The sequence below is a fragment of the Mauremys reevesii genome, linkage group 12 (assembly GCF_016161935.1).
Source record: "Mauremys reevesii isolate NIE-2019 linkage group 12, ASM1616193v1, whole genome shotgun sequence".
In the NCBI taxonomy this organism is placed as follows: domain Eukaryota; kingdom Metazoa; phylum Chordata; order Testudines; family Geoemydidae; genus Mauremys; species Mauremys reevesii.
This window is the reverse complement of record NC_052634.1, coordinates 40,315,470-40,331,250: the sequence shown is the minus strand read 5'-3', so window position 1 is coordinate 40,331,250 and position 15,781 is coordinate 40,315,470. Positions and strand designations below refer to the sequence as shown.

Below are 15,781 nucleotides of genomic sequence, written 5' to 3'. Positions count from 1 at the left end.
TTACATGAGCATCCAGGTTCTGACTGTGCCCTGGCAAGTTCAATGCTTCCAAAAGAAATCAGAAAATAAGGAGCCCGTCAGGTCCCCCTGCTAGCACCCAGATCTAGTCAGTCTGCAGGGAAATAAGGAAAAAGCGATGAATAAAGAAGTCAGCAAATAACAAGGAAATGAAGAGGTTTCTGTCCAATTTACCATCTTCTCAGCTACCAATCAAAGTTAAAGACCTAAAGTCAACCTATCGGCATAAGTACAGGTGGTTGAATGGAAGTTAAAAGGAGCTGCTGTGGCAAGTGTTAGGAGCCTGCAAGCAGCATGCAGATCGTTTAAAAATGCTGCAATTAGAGGCTGCGACAAAGTTCCTCCTCTACCTTGGTGGGTCCTGCGCTTATTAGCAGATTTGCTCACCTCAGTGATCTTCCCCTCTGGTGGAACCCACAGTCTGGGTCAACTCCTCCTGTGTCTGATCAGGAGTTGGGAGGTTTGGGGGAACCCGGGCCTGCCCTCTACTCCGGGGTTCCAGCCCAGGGCCCTGTGGATTGCAGCTGTCTATAGTGCCTCCTGGTACAGCTGCATGACAGCTACACCTCCCTGGGCTACTTCCCCATGGCCTTCTCCAAACACCTTCTTTATCCTCACCACAGGACCTTCCTCCTGGTGTCTGATAACGCTTGTACTCCTCAGTCCTCCAGCAGCACAGCACAGCACAGCTCTCCCTCTCCCTCTCCCTCTCCCTCTCCGCTCCTTGCGCCTCTTACTCCCAGCCCCTCACACACACACCACAAACTGAAGTGACTCCTTTTTAAATCCAAGTGCCCTGAGTAGCTCTGCCTTGATTGGCTGCAGGTGTCTAATCAGCCTGTCAGGGGTGCACAAAGCCCTAGGTCGGGTGCAAGGAAGTTTTGGGCCCTAGGTGAAACTTCCACCTTGCACCCTCCCACCCAGCTAACCGCATCTGTCTGTTCCCCCACCCCCCGCAGCTAACTCAGCCCCCCACCCGGGGAGCCCCCCTGCAGCAACTACTCCCCCCGTGGCAGCTACCCCTGCCTGGGGAAACTTCCTCCCCACCCCACCCCCTGCCACGGCAGCTTACCCTGCCTGGGGAGACCTCCTGCGGACATGGGTGGCAAGTTTGTAGAAATTTTGGTGGTGCCCAGAACCCGCCCCCCAACTCTGCCCCCCCCAACTCTGCTCCCACCTGCCTAATGCTCTGGGAGGGGGCTCGGGAGGGGGAGGTCTGGGATGCAGATCCTGGGCTGGGGATTAGGGTGCAGGAGGGGTGCAGGCTTTGGGATGGAGTTTGGGTGCTGGGTGCAGGCTCTGGGCTGGGGCAGGGGGTGGGTGTGCAGGAGGGGGTTAAGGGTGCAGGCTTTGGGACTGAGTTTGGGGTTGGGAAGCGGTATGTGGGCAGGGGGAGGGGGTGCACCTGGGGGGGAGGGCGGTGGGGGATCGGCGGGAATACTGGGGTGAGGGCTGTGGGGCTGAGGATGAGGGATTCATGATGCAGGCGGGGACGCAGGGCTGGGGCAGCGGATTTGGGTGCGGGGGGATGAGGGCTCGGGCTGGGGATGCGGGGTTCATCCTGTGGGGGCAGGGCTCAGGGCTGGGGCAGAGGATTAGGGTGCAGGGGTGAGGGCTGTGGGGCTGACGATGAGGGATTCATGATGCAGGAGGACTCAGGGCTGGGTCTGAGGATTAGGGTGCGGGGATGAGGGTTCATGCTGGGGGGGGCTCAGGGCTGGGGCAGAGGATTAGGGTGCAGGGGCTGAGGGCTCTGGCTGGGGTTGAGGATTAGGGTGCGGGGGGATGAGGGGTTCATGCTGCAGGGGGCTCAGGGCTGGGGCAGAGGATTAGGGTGCAGGGGGATGACGGCTCTGGCTGGGCTGAGGATTAGGGTGCAGGGGGATGAGGGGTTCATGCTGTGCAGGGGGGCTCAGGGCTGGGGCTGAGGATTAGGGTGCAGGGGGATGAGGGCTCTGGCTGGGGATGAGGGTTTGGGGCATTGGGGAGGCTCAGGGCCGGGGAGAGACCCAGCTCCAAATATTGCTGGAGCAGGGCCCCCAGCCCTGAATATTCCTGGAGCCCGGGCACCGCACACAGATATAACCTGCCGCCCCTGCCTGCGGAAGCTAAGCCTGCCTGGGGAGCCCGCCCCAGCTCACCTCGGCTCCACCCCCTCCACTGAGCACCCCGGCATCGCTCTAATTCTCCTCCCCGCCCAGGCTTGCGGCACCGACTGGAGGAGAATTAGAGCTGGGCTGTGTGCTCGGCGGAGGAGGCAGAGCGGAGGTGAGCTGGGGTGGGGAGCTGTTTCCCTGTGCGCCCCCATTGCCCCGTTACTGCGGACAGCCCTCCCCGCGCACCCCCGCACCCAGCTCACCTCCGCTCCACCTCCTCGCCTGAGGGGGCTTTTAGACGCCTCCAACCACTAGGCGCCCTAGGTGGCCGCCTAGTTTGCCTAAATGGTTGCACGGGCCCTGGTGTTCACAAGCAGTGTGAAAAAGTGCAATTCCCGCTCACACTGCACAGGGGCAGCACAGCTCCGGGGTTCTCTGGAATCACACAATAATGCCGGCTTTGTTCCCACAGCACCTGGAGCTTTGCACAGTGAGACATGGGGGTGCTGCAGGACCCGCCGCAGCCCTCAGTCCCGCACCTCTGCTTCTCTGCAGGGAACTTGTTATGCCACGAGGGGAGACTGTGCAGGAGACCCAGGCCCACGCGCTGAGCACTGCAGCTCCAGTGCTGTGTTCGGGATTCATTTCTGCTCTCTGATAAACTGCTCCAGGCTCCTCTGGCCAACTAATATTCGTCCAGGCTCCCCGGCGCTGTTAGTATCTGTCCAGAGCTCTCGCCAGCCCTGCCCCAGGAGAGCTGGGCGCTCGCCCTGCTCTAGGAGAGCCAGGCAGGCCCTGAGCACTAGACGGTGACCCTAGGCCAGTGGTGCCAGAACAATCTGTATAGTGGGGGGGGGCGGGCTGAGCCACCGAACCAACTGTAACCCCTGGGTGTGATGGAAACCACGTCAAGCCAGGGGCTGCTGCAGCCCCCCCAGTTCCAGCCCCTCTGCCCAGGCAGCTCCCCCAGCCTGACACACACACACAGCCCCTGCACCCGCCCCACCCCAGGGCTCCTCAGCCCAGAGGGGAGCCCCCCCCGGCTGAGTGGGGAATCAGAACACCCCAAAATTACCCTGGGACCAGCATGATCTGCCTCCGCCCTGCCCTGCTCCACATGTATTCGGAGTGAGTCTGTTTCCCTGTCCCAACATGTGTCCTGCCCTGTGTCTCTTCTCCTCCCCAGTTCCCTCCAAACCAGCCCATTTCCCCTGCACCCCGGGCTGAGTCTCTGCCAACCCCCCTTCTCCCCTCCTGCCCCCAATATCTCCCTGCCCCTACAGGCCTATAGGGCTGGATCCCTCCCTCCCCCCTTCTCCCCTCATTTCCTGCCTCTGGGGGTCTATGGAGATGGGTCTCTCCTCTGCCATCCCCTCTCCTGCCCCCCCCATATCCCGCTGCCTCTAGGGGTCTATGGGGCTGGGTCTCTCCCCATCTCCCCGTCCCCTCCCTCAATATCTCCCTGCCCCAGGCTGTGATGTGCTGGGGCCAGGGCCGGCTCCAGGATTTTTGCTGCCCCAAGCGGCAGGAAAAAAAAAATCTGTGATCACAATCGGTGGCAGTTCCACCGCGCCACCTTCTTCTTCGGCAGCAATTCGATGGCAGGTCCTTTCCTCCAAGAGGGACCGAGGGGCCCGCTGCCAAGGCCCCGACATGCCGCCCCTTCCCCTTGGCTGCCCCAAGCACCTGCTTGCTGAGCTGGTGCCTGGAGCTGGCCCTGGCTGGGGCTGTGACCTGCTGTGACCTGCTCACTCCCTCAGGGCAACTCACTCACTTGAAACCAGCAGGACAGAATGGGTCACGTGTCCATGGGCGGGGCTATGCAGATGAGCAGTGTCTGGAGGCAGGACGGGGAGCAGCGAGAGGAACCGAAGGAGCCGGGCGGAGAGATTCTCTGTGTGTGGCCAGAATCCCACCAGTTTTCTCTGTGTTGGGGGGAGGGGGGCAGATTTCATGATGTCACAGTCCTTGGGGGAGGAGTTTGAATCATAAGTCCAAAGTGGGAGAACAACTCCCCCCACTTGTGCTCAGTCTCCTCTAGGGGGCTGGGCTGGGCTCTCTAGGGAGGGGAGCCCAGGAAAAAACAGTTTCCCCTATGGAACCCAGGAGTCCTGGATCCCAGTCCCACTGCTTTAGACCCCCTCTCCACTTCTGAGCCAGGGATAGAACCCAGGGGTCCTGGTGCCCAGCCCCCACCCTGCTCTGACCACTAGACCCCACTCCTCTCCCAGGGTGGTGTAGGGGTCACTGGGTCTGTGTCCCAGCTCTGCTAAGGGCCGTGACTGATTTTCCCAAAGTGCTTCCTTCTGAATCCAGCACATCTGCCCCCCCCCACGCCCGGTCGCTGCCCACCACCGTGTGGGGGCACCAGCACTGTGCCGGGTCGTGATGGGAAATTGTCCAAGCTGGCCCAGGAGAGACGTGTGTGTCCCTGCTGCCCCCTGCTGGTGGGGCTGAGCCCCGCTCTGTGTGTGTGTGTGTGTGTGTGTGTGTGTGTGTGTGCGCGCGTCAGTGACACTGTTTGTATCAGTGGGCTAACCAGTAGGCAATGGCTTTGCAGGATTTTGTATTCTGCAGCAAGTCTCGCTCTCGCTCTCGCTCTCGCTCACACACACAGGGACTCACACAATCCCAAGAACACTCACACACAACACACCCAGAGGGACATGCTAGCGAACCCCCAAAGAGAGAAACAATCACACCCCCAGCCGCACTCACATGTGCCAAGGCCTGTGGAACTCACTGCCACTGGACGGCTACCAATGAGAATGATCCCCTCATGCTGGATCATCTGCTTGGCTCCCCACTCCCTCTCGGGGTGCGCTGTGCATCATGGCTGGGGATTGTGCAATGGCCCAGCACCAGGCAATGCAGAACAGACACCACATGCCCTGCCCCACCTCATCTGAGCTGCTCTCCAGGTGCATTGGAGCCCAGCCCCCCGCACCTGGGCCCTCCTGCCCCACAGGGGGTGAGCTGCAGCCTCTGCCACACTTCACAGAGGGGAGAAGGGTCAGGCCAGCCAGCCATTGTAAGATGGGTAAATCACCATCGGGGTTGACGGTATGGGGGCTGTGACATACGGAGAAACGGTTGTCATGCCGGCAGAGGGCAGCTGAGCATTCGCACACACATACACACACACAATTGCAAACATACACGAACACATGCATGAATCCAGCCACACACACACACAATTGCTAATATACACAAACACCCGCACAAATCCAGCCAACACCAACACAAGCCTGGGAGCCAGGGGAGCAGAGCAGGCTGGGGCCGGGTCACTCCACTTCCCGCAGGAATTAGCCAGCCCCCAACACCCCACGGAGGCCTGGGACCAGCCCCCCTCTGCTTCCCCCCATGGAGGCCTGGGGCCCCAGCCTGCTCTGCTCCCCTGGCTCCCAAATTGGGGGAGGGGGAACCGCCCCACAGCACTTGCTGGCGGTGTGGCTGGGAGCCAGGGGAATGGACCAGGCTGGGGCTGGGTCACTCCACTTACCATGCAGTGAGTGCAGGGGCGGGGGCCATGGGGAAGAGCCGGGCAGCCCCCCCTGCAGCAGCTCCCCACCCCAGCTCACCTCCGCTCCGCCTTCTCCCCTGAGCACGCCGGCGCCGCTCCACTTCTCCCGCCTCCCAGGCTTGCGGTGCCAATGAGCTGTTTAGTGCGGCAAGCCTGGGAGGGGAGGAGAATCAGAGCGGGGGCGGCCTGCTCAGGGGAGAAGACGGAGCAGAGGTGAGCTGGGACAGGGAGCGGTGCCCCTGCACACGCCCCCCCCTGTTACTTGCTGCGGGCAGCCCGCCCCCCGCACCTCCCAGCCCCCTGCCCCAGCTCACCTCCACTCCCCGGCCTCCCCTAAATGCGTTTTTTGGTGCCCCCAAGCACTTGGCACCCTGGGCGGCTGACTAGTTCGCCTAGTGGTTGCACCGGCCCTGGCCACTGCCTGTCAGCAGGATTCCTCCTCCTCCTCCTCAGTGAGACTAAATCTCTGCACCTAGACAGCCGGTCCGTCCGCTGCACCCCAATCCCCCATGCCTGAGCCTCCCTGCCAAAGTCCTGCACCTGGCTCCAGAGAATTAAGTCTCACATCTCACTGGGAACTCGACTTCTTGTGCCCAAAGAGTCTCGGCCCCCCTCAGTAGCTGACCTGAGAAACACAGTGTCTGCAAAAGCAGCAAAGAGTCGTGTGGCACCTCACAGACTAACAGACGTATTGGAGCATGAGCTTTTGTGGGTGAATCCCCACTTCGTCAGATGCGTCAGTGTCGGCCTTTCCCAAAGAAGTGCCTGGAGGGCCTTTTTCTGTATGACCACGTGGCCTAACGGATAAGGTGTCTGACTTCGGATCAGGCGATTGAGGGTTCGAGTCCCTTCGTGGTTGTGCTTGTTCAGTTTTACCTTTGGGCTGAAAGTCCTGCTCCCTTCAGGGCTGGAACCTCTTCTTGGCCGCTCAGGCCAATGCTCTGGCTTCAGCTAGAGCCCCAGGAAGGAGTTGGGGGTTGGGTGTCACAAAGGCTGGGGCATGAGCCCCAGGTGCTTCCAGTCTCGCCTTTGCCGTTCCTGACTTGCCAAAGAAAATGGGCGGCTGCCCGGGCTAGCGTGTGGAGCAGTTTCCCTCTTCCAAGTGTGCGCCTGTCCCTGTGCTGGAGGGTACTTGCTACATAGCACCTGGGGAGCCTGGGTGTTTCTCTGCTTCTCAACAGCTGGGGAAAAGCCTCTTGGGGTAAAATCTCCTGCCCCACTGCCAAAGTGAGCACCTGGAGTGGGAACGGTCAGAGGCGCCACCAGGGGGGCTGGCCCTGCTTTCCTACCGTCTTTGATAATGGCCACTGAGCATCAGCAGCCACTCCGCATGCTCCTCTGTGGGTGGCCTTCAGCGAGTGTTTGGCATGGCAGGGAGCAGCCTGGCTGAGTGTTTTTGTGCCTGTCTGAAGGCCACACATAGGCATGGTCCTGCCCTCCTCTGGCCCTGACCTCAGTTGCTCTGTGGCTTTTAAGCCTTCCCTTGGAGCCATCAGCACCAGCCGCCTCTGCTCTAGGTGCCCAGAGGAGGAGAGGTGCTGGGCTCTGTGACGAAGTGGGGGATTTTCTTGGGGTTTTCTGTGTTTTCCAGTGGTTCGCATGCACAGGGAGCGGGACTCAGTGTCCCCAGGTGTTACTGGTTTAACGAGGTGAGGGGAGAGGGAGTTTGTTGTTACAGAGGACCGGAGAGGGACTTGGGACCCCGGCTGATGGCCTGGAGGATGGAGACCCCAGCGACTGGTGACCTGGTGACCCGGAGACCCAGCTCAGGAGTCACAGCCAGTTCTGGCCAGTGAGAGGACAATGGGCTGCGGGGAGAGGACCCCGTGACCAACCTGTTCCAGCCAGAGGGGGGCAGAGAGGGGAGGAGGCCCAGGCAACCCTGTTTACCTGGAGAAAAGACAATGGACAGAGGCGGGGCCTGGGGCCAGGGATATCGGAGGCCCAGCTGGGGAGCAGGGGGCCTCTGGGCTGGCGAGGGGAAGCAGGCAGAGCCCACCTGGCTGCACGGGGACTGGGATGTGCTGGGCTGAGGGAGGCCAGGCCTGAGGCCCTGAGAGTTTCTTGCGCTGTGTTCAACTCTCAATAAACCCTCCTGTTTTATGCTGGCTGAGAGTCACTCCGGTCTAGAGAACAGGGGGCAGCAACCCCTTAGGGGGTGAGGAGGCCCAGGAGGTCCCGAGCGCGTGGACTCCCTGAGGGGGCCACGGCGAGAGGCAGACGTGCTAAGGCTCAGAGAGGTGCGGCTCCAGGAGGTGGAGGGGCCTGACCCCGAGAGAGAGTGGACCCCCACGAAGGGCTGTCGCACTGAAAGGGGCACCCCCCACGGACCGCACGGGGCCAAGAGTGGGCACGATCTGTGAGTCCGTGACAGGCAGTGACATCACAAAGGCCTTTTGCAGGACCTCAGACTATTGGTCAAAGGTGGTGGGGAGGAGGTGACCTCACAGAGAGATGCTGACATCAGCCAGGCAGGACAGGGGCGAGGGGCCAGGTCTCTCTTTGAGGACTGAGAGAGTATTCGGGTTCACGGACATAAGCACCAGGAGGAACCTCTTTCGAGTTTTCTCCTTCTCTTTCAGTGATTTTACTAGAAAACAGACATCCCTGTTTAGAAGGTAAGAGCCTCCTGGAGGGAAGGGGTGTCATGAAGGCATCACAGTTTGGATGCCGGTGCCCCCCCAATGTAAGGAAGTTCCCGCCACCCTGCTCTGTGTTCGCAGGGTGGGAGAGAGCAGCATCCACGGCAGTGATTTGCTCCTGGCTGCCGGAGCAGAGCAGCAGTCTCAGCTGTCAGAACTTCCCAGAGCGATGAAAAGGGAGGGGCTCATGGCTCTGTAGCAGGAATGCAGGGCAGGTGAGTTCACTGTGGGCATTGTGGGATACTGGAGGAGGCCAGTTATGGTGATATAATGAACAGCAGCGTCTACTCTGTCACTTTAAGTTTGCTGCAAAAAGCTCTAGGCCTCTCATCGAAGTCGTTTTAGTTTGTCAGCAAAACAGGGCAGTTTTGTCGCCAGACGTGGCATTGCAGTGTGTACACCAGCCACAAGCTGCCGACCGAGGGAGCGTTGTGTGTTTTTCACACACCTGAGCAATATAATTCTGCTGAAACAACTTTGTAGTGCAGACCTGGCCAAAGATTGACTCACACACAACTTGCAAGGAAAACCTCACCTGCTCTTCTGCTTTGCAGAATCCAAACACAAGTAAAGCTTGTCAGGCCCCTGTAAAGACGGCAGGGAGTCAGGTGTGGGCAGGGCCGGCTCTGGCTTTTTTGCCACCCCAAGCAAAAAAAAATGGGGTGGGGCCACCGGAGCAACAAAACAGGGGGGGAAAAACGGCCCGGGTGGAGTGGCAAAGCGGGGGTGTGTGGGGGGATACGGCACGGCTGAAGCGGCAGAGCGGGGGACACGACGTGGCTGGAGTGGCAAAGCGGGGGGGGACACGATGTGGCTGGAGTGGCAAAGTGGCGGGGGACAACACAAAAACGGTGGGGCTGGAGCAGCAAAGCTGAGGGGGAGGGACACGGCACAGCTGGAGCAGCAAAGCAGGGGGGTGGGGGGAAAAACAACGGCGCGGCCGGCAAAGCAGGGGAAAAACATAAAAAAAACCCTACAGGGCGGCCGGAGCCAGTGGACTCCCTGTGCTGCAGAGTGCGCGCCGGTCTAGTGGGGAAGGGGAGGGAGCGGGGGGAGAGAGAAGAGGGGTGGCCAGTGCTTCGGCGGGACACTCACCACGTGGCCCCGACCGCCGCGCCGCCTGGCACCCTCACTCCTTCTCTAGACTAACCAGTCCTAATATACTGTAACATGGTTATATTCCACCTCCTTCACTGGTTACACCCAACAAAATTAATTATACAGCAGACAGAAACAATCACAGAACCAGACAGAGACCATGCAAATAAACATACAAAACAATACAGAAGGGAGGATTTCACAACTACATCTATACAGACATAAGGGTTTTCCAGCTGTGTCTATTGATAAGTGAGTTCTTGCCAGACAGGATGCTACCAAACTAAGATTCCCTTTCTCTGGAGGTGATGGAATATCAGGACAGGATTGTATTCCTAACAGCCCAATCACACCTTATTTCAATGTGACTACTTGGGAATGTGAGGATGTGACCATACACTTCCCAGCTTATGGCTGCCTTTGCTGCTTAGCCGAAGAACCAGGCCTCAGACTGTCACAGTAAGAGAAGGCCATTACACAGACAGACAGTGATTTTTTATTCTTTCTTTTATATCTTTATAACTAGCTAAGTGATAAAAATACACCTAAACTCTTAAAGTACAGGCCTTTGCAGACAGGCCTGAATCTCTGTATCCCAGCAGTCCTCGAGGTCAGGCAGCCTCTGGGTAAGGGGGTGGGGACTCAGATCCTCCCGCTGGCCAATTCCACCAGGGTCCTCTATAAACCAGGGAAGTTCCCCACAATAGCCAGACCAGATGCCCCCTTTACACTTGCGCTCTGTCCTCACTGCTTCTCTGTCTCTCTTCCCCTCATCTCTGCTGCTCCCCCTCTGGGCTTTCTCAGCACCTGGCCCCACAGCACTTCCTGGCAGCCAGAGACTGCGCTTTCTACACCTGCAGATGTGGCCTCTCTCCTGATTGCTAAGGAAAGGAAACTTTCCAGGAAATGGCCACAGCTTCTGGGAATCCCTGTGTGGCTGTGAACAGAGTTTGGCTCCTGGCACACAAGGCAACTTAAAAGCTGAGCACCCAGACAGGGGCTTGAACCCTGTACCCTCAGATTAAGAGCCTGATGCTCTACCAACTGAGCAACCTGGGCTTGTTAGGAAACATTTTCACCATTCACCACAAGAGTGATTATCCCCGTGTGCAGGCAAGAGTGAGCAGGCAGGCAAAAGAGAGGCAAAAAAACTCCCAGGAACCCCTCCTCTTTTTCTGCACAGCCACTGCCTGGCAGCAGGATTCCTCCTCCTCCTCAGGGAGACTAAATCTCTGTGCCTAGACAGCCAGTCCATCCGCTGCACCTCAATCCCCCATGCCCGAGCCTCCCTGCCAAAGCCCTGCACCTGGCCCCATACAATTAAGTCTCACTTGTCGCTGGGAACTTAACTTCTTGTGCCCAGAGCATCTCGGCCCCCTCAGCAGATGACCTGAGAAACACAGTGTCCGGCTTTTCCAAAGAAGAGCTTAGACCCCCTCATCATGTGGCCTAAAGGATAAGGCATCTCCTTGTGGATCGGATGATTCAGGATTTGATTCCTCTCGTGGTTGTGCTCACTTTGTGCTGCAAGTCCTGCTCCCTTCAGGGCCGGAACCTCTTCTTGGCCGCTCAGGCCAATGCTCTGGCTTCAGCTAGAGCTTGGGAAGGAGTTGGGGGTTGGGCGTCACAAAGGCTGGGGCATGAGCCCCAGGTGCTTCCAGTCTCGCCTTTGCCCTTCCTGACTTGCCAAAAAAAATGGGTGGCTCCACTGCCAAAGTGAGCACCATGAGTGGGAGCGGTGAGAGGCCCCAGCAGAGGGCTGGCCCTGCTTTCCTACCGTCTTCTGATATTGGCCACAGAGCATCAGCAGCCGCCCTGAGGGTGGCCTTCAGTGGGGGTTTGGCATTGCAGGGAGCAGCCTGGCCAGGTGTCTCTGTGGCTGTCTGCTGGCCACTCATAGGCATGGTTCTCCCCACCTCTTGCCCTGCCCTCGGTTGCTCTGTGGCTTTTAAGCCTTCCCTTGGAGCTGTCAGCACCAGCTGCCTCTGCTCCAGGTGCCCAGAGGAGGAGAAGTGCTGGGCTCCAGCCTGCCGAGCCCTGACCCTGCTTCCTTCAAGAGCCAGGTGGGCAAGAGGAAAAGCAGAGCAGCAAGTGCCAGACTTGTGGGCACCAGGTGAAGCCATGAGAATCCCAACCCTCAGCTATAGAGCCCTGACCCCCCACAGCACTTGAGTCACCCAGCAGGAAGGGAAAGACTTATTCTTGTCCAACAGGAGACAGGGAAGTGGAGCAGTGTGAGCTCCAGGGCTTCACCACAAACCAAAGGTCACACTGAGATTTGAACTCAGATTGCAAGACTCAGAGTCCTGAGTGCTGCTCATTACACCATGGGACCAGCTTGTGTGGTTTTCTGCAGCCATTGATGACTCTCACAGGGCTGGCTTGTGTAAGGGACTGTTGGCCCTTTACTAAAACTTAGTGGGGTTTTTGGTTGGCTCGTTCCCAGTCCCCATAGAAGGGGGAAGGGCCAATGGGAAATCAGGACCCTGAGACTGACAGGCCCCTGGGGCAATGGTCACCAACTGGTAGGGAACAAGTGAGAATTTGTTAATGGAGAAAAATTCCTGGTGAAAATTGGCAAAGCTGTGGAGAGTTTGAAAAGTTCCAGTGAATTTACACATGAAGATACAAACAGAGAGACAAACACACACAGAGAGAAGGAGAAAATCACACACTGCACAGGCCCACACAGACATAAACAAAAACCAAACCCGCACAGCACACAGAACCATATAAACAAAAAGGAAAACCACACAAAATATAGAAAGAACAAATCCACACCAAAAATACAGCAAAAGCCCACAACAGGAAACACAAAACCCACATACCAAAAGAATACTAAGCAAAAAACAATATTCATGCAAAAACCATACACACACGCACACAAAACTATGCAAGGCATCCACCAAAATCACACAGGACCCACACGCACATCAATGAGACAGACAAAAACCACACCGACATACAGAAAGCCAGGCAGGGTTTGAGTCTCACAGCGAAGAGGGTGAGCACACAGGTGGTTTGGGGAGCAAAGACTGAGGGGGAGTCGGGGGCAGTGCTCTGGGCTCTGCTCGACCCCTCCTGACACAGGCGGCTGGTGAAGAGCAGAGCCTGGTAGATCTGTGGAATCTGCCCTGCTCTCTGTAAAGCAAGGGGACCTCGGTGTCTTCTGAGCTGCGACTGTATTTTCTGCAGGGCAAAATGATTGGCAGAAGCCATTTGCTTAAAGGAAAGTAGTGCTGGAGGTGAGGTTTGAACTCACAACCTCAGCATGACTCTACTCAGCACCACTCTGTAAGTACTGGGCACTAACCCATTGCACCACTGGGCACTGTTTTCAGGAGCTTGTCTCCATGTTTCATGGATGGATTAGCGGAGTGGGGGGGGTTGCATTAGCTAAAACAAATCCATATTAAAGGCTGCAGGATGGCAGCAGCAGAGGTGGGAGCCTCCTTCCATGTGCTAGAGCTGGTTCCCCCTTCCATTGCTGAGGGGAAGGTTGGTGCTTTGAGCCCACCCGGTGCTGGAATGTCTCATGGGTGAGGTGAGATTAACGGGACTCTTGGGAGGGGAGGGGAGAGAAGGGGAAGTCTTTTCTATCCCCGCCTAGCTCCATTGGTCTCCTATGGCCCTTTCGGCTCTCTGCTCCCCTGCTGGGGAGATGCAGAGACAAGCCCCCATCTGGGAGAGTCACCGAGAGGCTGTGTCCCATGGCGTGTGGGGGGGAGAGGGGTAGGGGTAGGGGTAGGGGTAGTGGTGGGGTGGGATGGAGCTCAAGGGGAGAAGGTTGTGTGTGACAATGTGCGGGGGAGGGGGAGGGTGTGTTCCTTAGGATAGAAATGATGGAAAACACAGGGGCAGTGACAGCGAAGCCCCGTGTCTGAGTGTTATGACCCTGTGTGGTGCCACCGTTCACCTTCCCCTCCTATGGGCTCAGCTTTCATTGAATCCAGCATTTTTTCACCTGTCCTCACCACAGAGGTGTCCCACATGCCTCAGCTACCAAGTGTCCCTCTTAGAGACGCCGAGGACTGGAACTGATTTCAGCTGCTGGACAGCTCTGCTAGGTCTTTATTCATTTGCACAGGAAAATGCTGAGTGTTTAAATTCATTTCAAACACCCTGCCCCCCTTCAGCGAACTCCTGAACATACTGGAGATGGGTCTGGAAATTGATTTTCATTTGAAAAAGTTTTTAAAGGGAATCACTTGGATTGGAGCTAGGAACCCATTATCCTGCAGGGAAACATTCACCCACTGACCTACCCTCACAACAGAGAGTGTCCTGTATAGCCTAGAGCAGGAACAGTTTTTAACCTGGGGATTAGTAAACTTTATCTCTATACAAACACCACAGTTTACAAACTCCCCACCCCCACTCTGTGTCACCAGCTCTCCAGCTCCCTGCCCGTCAGTCTCTCCAGCATTGCTCCAATCCCTTAAAGCAGAGTCTCAACCACAATTTACCTTAAGGCCGGTGCCAGTCCTCCAGTCCTCCAGTTGGCCAATAATGTCACTCATTCTGCCCAGAACCTGCCCCCCAGAACTCCACCCTCCACCTGCCTAAGGCTCTGGGAGGGAGTTTGGGTGGGGGGAGGAGGTCTAGGGTGCAGGCCCTGGGCTGGGGATTGGGGTGCAGGAGGGGTGCAGGCTCTGACGGGAGTTTGGGTGCAGAAGGGGTGAGAGGCTGGTCTCTGGAAGGGAGTTTGGGTGGGGGAGGGGTTCTGGGGTGCAGGCTCTGGGATGGAGTTTGCAGCGCTGTAACAAGGGCGAGGCGAGTGAGGCACTTGCCTCGGGCGTGCAAAGTGGAGGGGCGCAGCTCTACCCCGATCAGCGGCACTTCGGTGGCAGCTCTACCGCTGCTGCTTCTTTGGCAGCAATTCGGCAGTGGGTCCTTCTCTCCGAGAGGGACTCAGGGACCCGCTGCGAAATTGCCACTGAAGGATGAATGAAGCAGCGGTGGCAATTCAGCGGCAGGTCCTTCCCTCCAACAGAGATTCAGGGACCTGCCGCCAAAGAGCATGGAGCCGGCCCTTGCCTCGGGCACAAAAATTCCTTGTTATGGCTCTGGGAGTTTGGGTGCTGGGTGCAGGCTCTGGGCTGGGGCAGGGGTAGGGGAACATGAGGGGTGGGGTGCAGGCTCTGGGGGAGATTGGGGCGGGCGGGAGGGGTGTGTGGAGGGAGAGGGCACAGGCTGGGGGCGGGAGTTGGGGGCAGGCGTGTGTGGACTGAGGTGCAGACTCTGGGAGGGAGTCAGGAGTATGGCGCTTACCTGGGGCTCCAAGGTGGGGCAGGCTGGGGGGCCTCCATGTGCTGCTGCCCCCAGGCATCACCCCTGCAGTGTCCCATTGGCTGCAGGGGCTCAGGGTGGGGGTAGCGCGCGGCGGCACAGACCCACCCTGCCCTGCCATGCGGAGGGGCCGGCAGCCACTGGAGCGAGCAGGCAGACGCTGCTCAGCTCCGCTGCACTGACAGGGCCCCTGGGGGGGAGCGCCTGGGGGCAGCAGGTGGGGCCAAGGGAGTGACCAGTGAATCCTTCTCTCCTGCAATGCGATGGTCAGACAGAGGGGACGTGGCACCTGCATCCCTGCCAGGGAGATATTGGCTCAGCTCTTTCTTTCTGCTGCTGTTGTTAGTCCATGAAACATCAAGGGTGGAATGCAAGGCTGAGTTCACGCACCAGCCCTCAGTGCCCCAGAGAAATCCTGCCCCCTGCTATTGGAACGATGTGCTGGAGATTTGACTAGGAAAAGGACTGTCTGAATTGTCAGAGTGGGGAATGAACAACAATCTACAGCAATGTCGTTCACACAAACACACTCTAATCATGCTCCAACTGGAAGGGAAATGGGCAGGAATTCTCGCTGTTCAGCCAAGGACACTCTTACACTAATGCAGCCGTGAGTGTGCTGGGGAAGCTGGTCTGAGCAAAGAATTTAAAGTGACAATTCTGTGAGAACAGAATCATCATGTAATGAAATATACATCAAGTAGTTGTGGCCGAGTGGTTAAGGCGATGGACTAGAAATCCATTGGGGTCTCCCTGCGCAGGTTCGAATCCTGCCAACTACGCAAGCTCTGCGCTGTTGTTGCTGTTATTATAGTGTTTAATCAATATAGTAAAAATCTGTCCTGATTCCTCTAACACCACAGCGTGAAATAGGAACAGAGACAAATCTTGTTGGTGACGAATAATTTCACAAATGATCTTCCCATTATTAATTTCCACATTGCCCCGAGTGGAGGTCTGGGCACCTCCAATGTCATTGCTCTGCGTTCACCTTCCCCTAGAATTGTTCTCGGACATTCGCCTTCCTCTGCAGCATGGGGCTGGTCACTTGCTGGAGGATTCCCTGCACCTTGAGGTCTTTAAGCCACGATTTGAGGACTTCAGTAACTCAGACG

General features: G+C 57.6%; 1 non-coding gene across 1 annotated transcript; it reads left to right on the top strand.

Moving 5' to 3' along the window:
• Positions 1–15,366: 15,366 nt before the first annotated feature.
• Positions 15,367–15,448, top strand: TRNAS-AGA. The gene has a single exon. It is a non-coding gene; the product is annotated as a tRNA-Ser (tRNA).
• The last annotated feature ends 333 nt before the right edge of the window (positions 15,449–15,781 follow it).